General features: G+C 44.5%; 1 pseudogene; it reads right to left on the bottom strand.

Moving 5' to 3' along the window:
* Nucleotides 1-2,900: 2,900 nt before the first annotated feature.
* On the bottom strand, nt 2,901-6,477 carry LOC141330900 (serine/threonine-protein kinase pim-1-like; annotated as a pseudogene).
* Nucleotides 6,478-8,167: the final 1,690 nt, after the last annotated feature.

Below are 8,167 nucleotides of genomic sequence, written 5' to 3'. Positions count from 1 at the left end.
ATTGTGTAATGGTGGCGATTTTGCAACATACCATACAGCTGAACTAAAAACAGCAATGTTGAATAGGAGCTGAATAATCACGGCATAGATGTATTACAAATAATCCTATAGCTCAAAAATATTACATTATATATTGACATTAGCATTTTCAATGTCACTAAATTGTTATAAATGAATTTTTAAAAAAGCTCTTGATTTTTACAAATGGTTACATTCATACATGAATGCAGTCCCTCCAAGAACATGCAAATTTCACTCATTATCATGACACACAAGATTTTCTGTATTTTAGAATTATTTTGAACAAAGATGATGGCAAATAGCTATTAAGTGGAGATGGAGGACTATTATGAGACCAAAACAGACATCAAAAAAAGACAGCCAAAAAGTTTTATTATGAATTATATATATATATATATATATATATATATATATATATATATAACAACAATAATAATTTGCTGACAACAACAATAATAATATTTACATTTTATACAGTTTTTTTAAATACTATTTACACTACACTATTTACACAATCCTTCCAGACACAAATATTACTGCCTCAAGCCAAGGTGCCAGTGTCATGATCTGGGCTGTGGGACTTCCCTCAGCCACCTGAGGTCGCTGTTTTCCCTTCCCTCCACAGCACTTCCCCAAATTGTACACTCCTGTTTGTCATTAGCAATCATTTACCTCTCACCTGGTCACAATTATCTGGTCTATAAGAACTCTCATTTCCCACTACTCATTCTGGCTGCATTGTCTTCTGTCTTCTGTCCTATGTGTTATGTTATTGATATTCCTGGCCTTTGATCGTGTTCTTGGTTTTGTTTATTTAGTATTTCAGTTTATGTCGTGTTGTGCCGTGTTGGCCTTTTGGTTTTGTTTTGTTATTATTTTCATTAAAAAATACTTACCTGCATTTGGACCCAGACCTCATCTATCTCACCGGGACAGAATGCAGCCAGCATCGATGGGTCCAGCGGTGAGTTTTTCTTTTAAGGAGACGGTGACTTTGCCCGAGTGGATGGTGGCCACTTGCGCTCGTTGGACGGCGGAGGCAGCAGCGGCCGCTATCTCTGTTCCTGACACGGCGCCATCCGCTGTCTCTGTTCCTGGCGTGGCAGTGACTGAGCCCGAGTGGATGACAGCCATTTTCGCTCGTTGGGCGGCGGAGGCGGCGTCCACTGTCCCTGTTCCTGACGCGGCGGTGACCGCTCTCTCTGTTCCGGACGCGGCGGTGACCGCGCTCTCTGTTCCGGACGCGGTGGTGACCGCGCTCTCTGTTCCGGACGCGGCGGTGACCGCTCTCTCCTTTCCGGACGCGGCGGTGACCGCTATCTCCGATCCTGACGCGGCGGTGACCGCTATCTCCGATCCTGACGCGCCGGTGACCGCTATCTCCGATCCTGACGCGGCGGTGACCGCTCTCTCCGATCCTGACGCGGCGGTGACCGCTCTCTCCGATCCTGACGCGCCGGTGACCGCTCTCTCCGATCCTGACGCGGCGGTGACCGCTATCTCCGATCCTGACGCGGCGGTGACCGCTCTCTCCGATCCTGACGCGCCGGTGACCGCTCTCTCCGATCCTGACGCGCCGGTGACCGCTATCTCCGATCCTGACGCGGCGGTGACCGCTCTCTCCGATCCTGACGCGCCGGTGACCGCTATCTCCGATCCTGACGCGGCGGTGACCGCTCACTCCGATCCTGACGCGGCGGTGACCGCTCTCTCCGATCCTGACGCGCCGGTGACCGCTATCTCCGATCCTGACGCGGCGGTGACCGCTCTCTCCGATCCTGACGCGCCGGTGACCGCTATCTCCGATCCTGACGCGGCGGTGACCGCTCTCTCCGATCCTGACGCGCCGGTGACCGCTCTCTCCGATCCTGACGCGCCGGTGACCGCTCTCTCCGATCCTGACGCGCCGGTGACCGCTATCTCCGATCCTGACGCGGCGGTGACCGCTCTCTCCGATCCTGACGCGGCGGTGACCGCTATCTCCGATCCTGACGCGGCGGTGACCGCTCTCTCCGATCCTGACGCGGCGGTGACCGCTATCTCCGATCCTGACGCGGCGGTGACCGCTATCTCCGATCCTGACGCGGCGGTGACCGCTATCTCCGATCCTGACGCGGCGGTGACCGCTCTCTCCGCTCCGGACGCGGCGGTGACCGCTCTCTCTGTTCCGGACGCGGCGGTGACCGCTCTCTCTGTTCCGGACGCGGCGGTGACCGCTCTCTCTGTTCCTGTTCCCCTGGCTGCAGGGCCAGCTCGTATTCCTCTGGCTGCGGGGCCCGCGGACGTTCTACTGGCGGCGAGGTCAGCTCCCGTTCCTCTGGCGGCAGTGTCCACCCACGTTACTCCGCTGCACGGGCCTGGCCCGCCATCCCTCCCCCTGAGACACCTTCCACCGTTCCTCCTCCCTCCAGATTTTTTGTTTTTGTTTTGGGAACGTCTGGAAGCCGTTCCCTTGAGAGGGGGTACTGTCATGATCTGGGCTGTGGGACTTCCCTCAGCCACCTGAGGTCGCTGTTTTCCCTTCCCTCCACAGCACTTCCCCAAATTGTACACTCCTGTTTGTCATTAGCAATCATTTACCTCTCACCTGGTCACAATTATCTGGTCTATAAGAACTCTCATTTCCCACTACTCATTCTGGCTGCATTGTCTTCTGTCTTCTGTCCTATGTGTTATGTTATTGATATTCCTGGCCTTTGATCGTGTTCTTGGTTTTGTTTATTTAGTATTTCAGTTTATGTCGTGTTGTGCCGTGTTGGCCTTTTGGTTTTGTTTTGTTATTATTTTCATTAAAAAATACTTACCTGCATTTGGACCCAGACCTCATCTATCTCACCGTGACAGCCAGGGGCATTGAGGGATCACACAGACGGCAGGCGCTAAACTGATAGACGGAGCAGCTGAGGCTGAAACCTCTGTGACGGCCTATGGAGGAAATTCTGTTGCTGTTTGGTGACCTGGACCAAAAAAGAAACAATACAGAATTCAGGGTTATTGTCTACATACAATACAATTAGAAAAGTAATTTGGCTTCAGATTTCTTCTCGTCACAAGAAAAAAAAACAATATATAAAAACAAATGCATAAAAATATCTTCTAAATCATTTGTAGCTCAGTACCTTAAATCAATCATGTAAAAGGATTTCCTCCAAATCAATCCGCTGGCTTGGGTTTTCATTCAGCAGGGATCGAATCAGGTGACAGCATTCTAGAAGAGAGGAAGAGACAAGAGATTCAGATTATTACCTTTGTATTGATGTACATTTTTACTATTCTACACTGCAATCAGAAAATCCAGTATAGTTTCTATATTGTCCATCTTGTAGTAAGCCACTTGGCTTGGATGTTACTTTTCCTCCTTTGTGTCCTTTGTATGATTTAAATTACAATTAGTCTTCTTTGTTGTGATAAATGGCATCTTACCGTTTGACAACTCATCCCTAAACCAGATGCCGTAATCGGTCAACTCTGTGTCTTTGGGTTCTGGGAAGTTTCCACACACCAACAAGAACAAGAGCATTCCCAGAGACCACACAGTAGTTGGTTTGCCGTGGTACTTGTGGTCTACAAAGTACTCAGGCGGGCAGTACTGTTGTGTGCCTGGAAGAAAAGAGATTTTGTCTGATGAGTAAGCTTTATTACTACAGCATATTTTCACTCTAAAAAAATGTGTGTTATTAAATTAAACAAATGCTGTGTCAAAGTGAGATATGGTTTATAGGATAGCAATTTGAAGGATACCACATTAGGTCCCAAACTACAGGTGTGATGCATAATACATACCGCACAATTGTTCATAACCAGAGTTCTGCAGAAGATCCCCACACCCAAAGTCAATCAGTTTGACCTCAAGTGTTTCTGGGTTGATCAGCAGGTTCTCCAGCTTAATGTCCCTGTGAAATACTCGTAGTTGACAGCACATGTAAGCGGCCTTTGTTGCCTGCATCATGATAACCCGTGCTGTGTCCTCACTGAGGAAGCCTCCATGAAACATGGCATAATCGAACACATCTTTGCAGGGTGAGGGACGTTCCAAGACCATGATGTAATGTTCAGGCTGGTCTTGCCAGTCCAGCAGCTGAATGATCTCTGGAACTCTTGACTTCTTAACAAGTCAAGTCAAGTCACCTTTATTTATATAGCGCTTTTAACAATACAGATTTTTAAACAGCACAATTGTGTGTAAGTAACGCATTATTGTAAACAATCAATTTTCAGTTAATGGCAGTTCATCAATGAATTCAGTGATATCATCGTCAGTTCAGTTCAAATAGTATACGATATCGCTGGAAAGTGTCCCCAACTAAGCAAGCCAGAGGCGACAGCGGCAAGGAACCAAAACTCCACAGGTGACAGAAATGGAGAAAAAAAACATTGGAGAAACCAGGCTCAGTCGGGGGACCAGTTCTCCTCTGGCCAGACGAAAACCAGCAGTTTGTACCAGGTTGTGTCCAAATTCAGGGTCTGCATCATCCTTAGGATCCTTCCTACCCGGTTGAAGGAGGAGGGGTCCTCCGACGACCGCAAAACCCAGAAGTAGGTATCTGTGAATTTGGACAGCCTACCCTTCTTTCAGTTCCCTCCCTTACCCGTTGCTCATATCCTGTTGTCTAGCAACCGTGACAGCGTTCGGTCTGCTCTTTAGTCCCTACAAGCGTTAAAAACACCTTGGCTGTGTCCAAATTCAGGGTCTACATCCTCCTTAGGATCCTTCCGACCCGGTTGAAGGAGGAGGGGTCCTCCAAAGACTGCAAAACCTGGAAGTAGGTGTCTGTGAATTTGGACAGCCCACCCTTTTTTCAGTTCCCTCCCTTACCCGTTGCTCATATTCGGTCGCCTTGCAACCGTGACAGCGCTAAGCAAGAAGTAAGGTTATCTGTACTGCACAAAACAAAAGAACTGCTCTTTCGTCCCTAAAAGCGTTAAAAACAGCTTCAATCACTAACAAGAAATTAGCTGTGTGTAAGGGGATATTCACACAGGCAGTAAGAAAGAAGCTAGTTTACGAAAGAGATGTTTTTTTTAACATATAAACATACAAATGTAAAAAAAAAAATAAGCTTAACGCTAAAACCAAAGGCCTGACTAGACAACCGCTGTAAAAAAATATTTTTTTAAACGCCACTTTTTTTAAACTTACATCATTACTACCGCTCGTTTTGTCCGCTATTATTTGAAAATTCCGGAAGCGCTCTGCCGAAAGGAATTATGGGATAGGTAGGACGGGAAAGGATCCACCAGACCCATCCTTCCATTTGGGGGAAAAGGAGGACGTATTTGTGGGCCACATTTGAAGGATCCTACTACTTTGGACAGCCTTCGTCGCGGCGCTGTGACGTAACATCCTTCAAATGACTCCTCCGAAGGATGTAGACCCTGAATTTGGACACAGCCCCAATGTCCGATTGTAGAGAACTCATCAGGTTCCCGTGGTGTAGCGCCGATGGCCGTCTAGGTTGGCGAGGTCTTCATTGATGATCCGTCTGTGGAGCTCATCTGGTTGACATTCATGGCTACAGAAGTCATCTCTAGGTGGTGATCCGTGATCTGGGCTGGGTACGGACTGGATCCGGGGGACAGTAGTGACCATCTGATCCCGATACAGGCTGGGTCTGGTGGCTACGGTGACCTCGGAATAAGAATGAAACAGACTAATATTAGCGTAGATGCCATTCTTCTTACGATGCAACGGGTACTTCATGTGTAATGGGAATTGTTTTCAGTTCCGGCTGACCTAATTAATGCAGCCTAACAATCCTTTAACGGATTTGGATTATAGAAATGTGTTAAGTGTAGGCCAGGTTAAAGAAATGTGTCTTTAATCTAGATTTAAGATGACAGATTGTGTCTGCCTCCCGAACAGTGTTAGGTAGATTGTTCCAGAGTTTAGGCGCTAGATAAGGAAATGATCTGCCGCCGGCAGTTGATTTTGATATTCTGGGTATTGTCAAATTGCCAGAGTTTTGAGAACTCAGCGGATGTGAGGGACTATAATGTGATAGGAGCTCGCTCATTAATGCGGAGTTAAACCATTCAGGGCTTTATAAGTAATTAGCACGATTTTAAAATCTATACAATGTTTTATAGGGAGCCAGTGCAGTGTTGACAAAACCGGGCTAATATGGTCATACTTTCTGGTTCTAGTCAGAACTCTTGCTGCTGCATTTTGGACCAGCTGGAGTTTGTTTATTAAGCGTGCAGAACAACCACCCAATAAAGCATTACAATAATCTACCCTTGAGGTCATGAACGCATGAATTAACGTTTCGGCATCAATGTTTTGTTGTGCAAAGCTCTAGTAAACAGAAAACATTTACACATTTCCAATTGGTCACTGGGTTTACCTTCAACTTGTATCTCATATATCTTTGCCTGGTCTGAGCCGCTGCTCCATTTAATGGATTTAAGAGACAGCATCTTCTCCAAACTCTCCGTCCTCCCTTTCTTCAGCCACATTGGTGCTGGATGTTGGTGGTGTACTATGATGGCAGTTGTACACCTGATCACTGAGAGAACTTTGTTTTCTCTTTCAGCCAATAATTAGAGATGTCTGCTTGGTCTCATATAGACCTGACCGGAAATGACAAGAGCAAACATGAATGTTGTCAAGATTGTTGCCCTGGAAATCCTGTTTCAGTTTGGTCAACCACAAATGCCTTTTGTTTCTCAGACAGTTTTTTGCACTCTTCTCCTTGAGTGGCAGTCTATATCGACAGTCTAATTTTTTTCTCATTTCGACCGATTAGTACAGCCCAAAACGTTACAATAATTGACCATTTCCAAAATTTGCGAGTTCGGTTCAGTGGCATTGTTTACATTCAGTGCCACCAATGGCCCATTGGATGTGGATGAGACTGAAGCCAGACCCATATAATTTACAAATGGCCGTGCACACTCTATTGGAAAGTAAGGTACAATACTCAAGTTCGTTTTCGTTTAATAGTAAAACGAAGTTGGAAATACCTTTTGCAGTGACATACGCTTAACAACGCTGTCCAACCTGTTGGGAGTGATGTTTAGATTAAATGCTTTCCTCTTAATAACAAAATAAACACAATAAAAATGATAGCAAAGAGAAAGCAGTAATTAAGACAGCATCTGGTCATAGTAAAAAGTTTTACTGGCATAATGTCGACAGATGAGGTAATTCAATTTAAACTGCTATGAAAATTTGATTGGTTAAAGTTTTTAAATTTGAGAGTGTAGTGTTTTCACAATGCATCATCAATCGGCTATATTGGCGGCACTGAACGTAAAAAATGCCTCTGAACTGAACGAAACTCGCATATTTTGCTGATTATTGCTGCTGAAAATGGTTAATTATTGTCATGTTTTGAGCTGTACTAATTGGTCAGACAGGAAAAAAAAACATTTGTGACCCTGGACCACAAAACCAGTCATAAGGTTAAATTTTACAAAACTGAGATGTATACATCATATGAAAGCTCAATAAATGTGACCCTGGACCACAAAACCAGTCTTAAGTCGCTGGGGTATATTTGTAGCAATAGCCAAAAATACATTGCATGGGTCAAAATTTTTGATTTTTCTTTTATGCCAAAAATCATTAAGAAATTAAGTAAAGTTCATGTTCCATGAAGATTTTTTGTAAAATTCCTACTGTAAACATATCAAAATGTAATTTTTGATTTGTAATATGCATTGTTAAGAACCTAATTTGGACAACTTTAAAGGTGATTTTCTCAGTCTTTTTGATTTTTTTGCATCCTCAGATTTCTGATTTCAAATAGCTGTATCTCGGCCAAATATTGTCCTATCCTAACAAACATACATCAATGGAAAGCTTATTTATTGAGCTTTCATATGATGTATAAATCTCAGTTTTGTTAAATTTAACCTTATGACTGGTTTTGTGGTCCAGGGTCACAAATAAGCTTTCTATTGAGGTATGGTTTGTTATGATTATTTATTTGAAAATCTGGAATCTGAGGGTGCAAAAAAATCTAAATACTGAGAAAATCACATTTAAATTCCAATTAACCCTCCTGTTACCCTAAAATCCGCTAACACCTTTTTCCCACTGGGGTCAATTTGACCCCAAATTTAAAACCTCTAGAATATGATATTTTTTTGCTAAAAGGTTAGTGTCAGGTAATTGATGTCTTTGTTGACTACTTAACAACAC

The sequence above is a fragment of the Garra rufa genome, chromosome 3 (assembly GCF_049309525.1).
Source record: "Garra rufa chromosome 3, GarRuf1.0, whole genome shotgun sequence".
NCBI lineage: Eukaryota > Metazoa > Chordata > Actinopteri > Cypriniformes > Cyprinidae > Garra > Garra rufa.
This window is presented reverse-complemented; position numbering and strand designations above follow the sequence as displayed.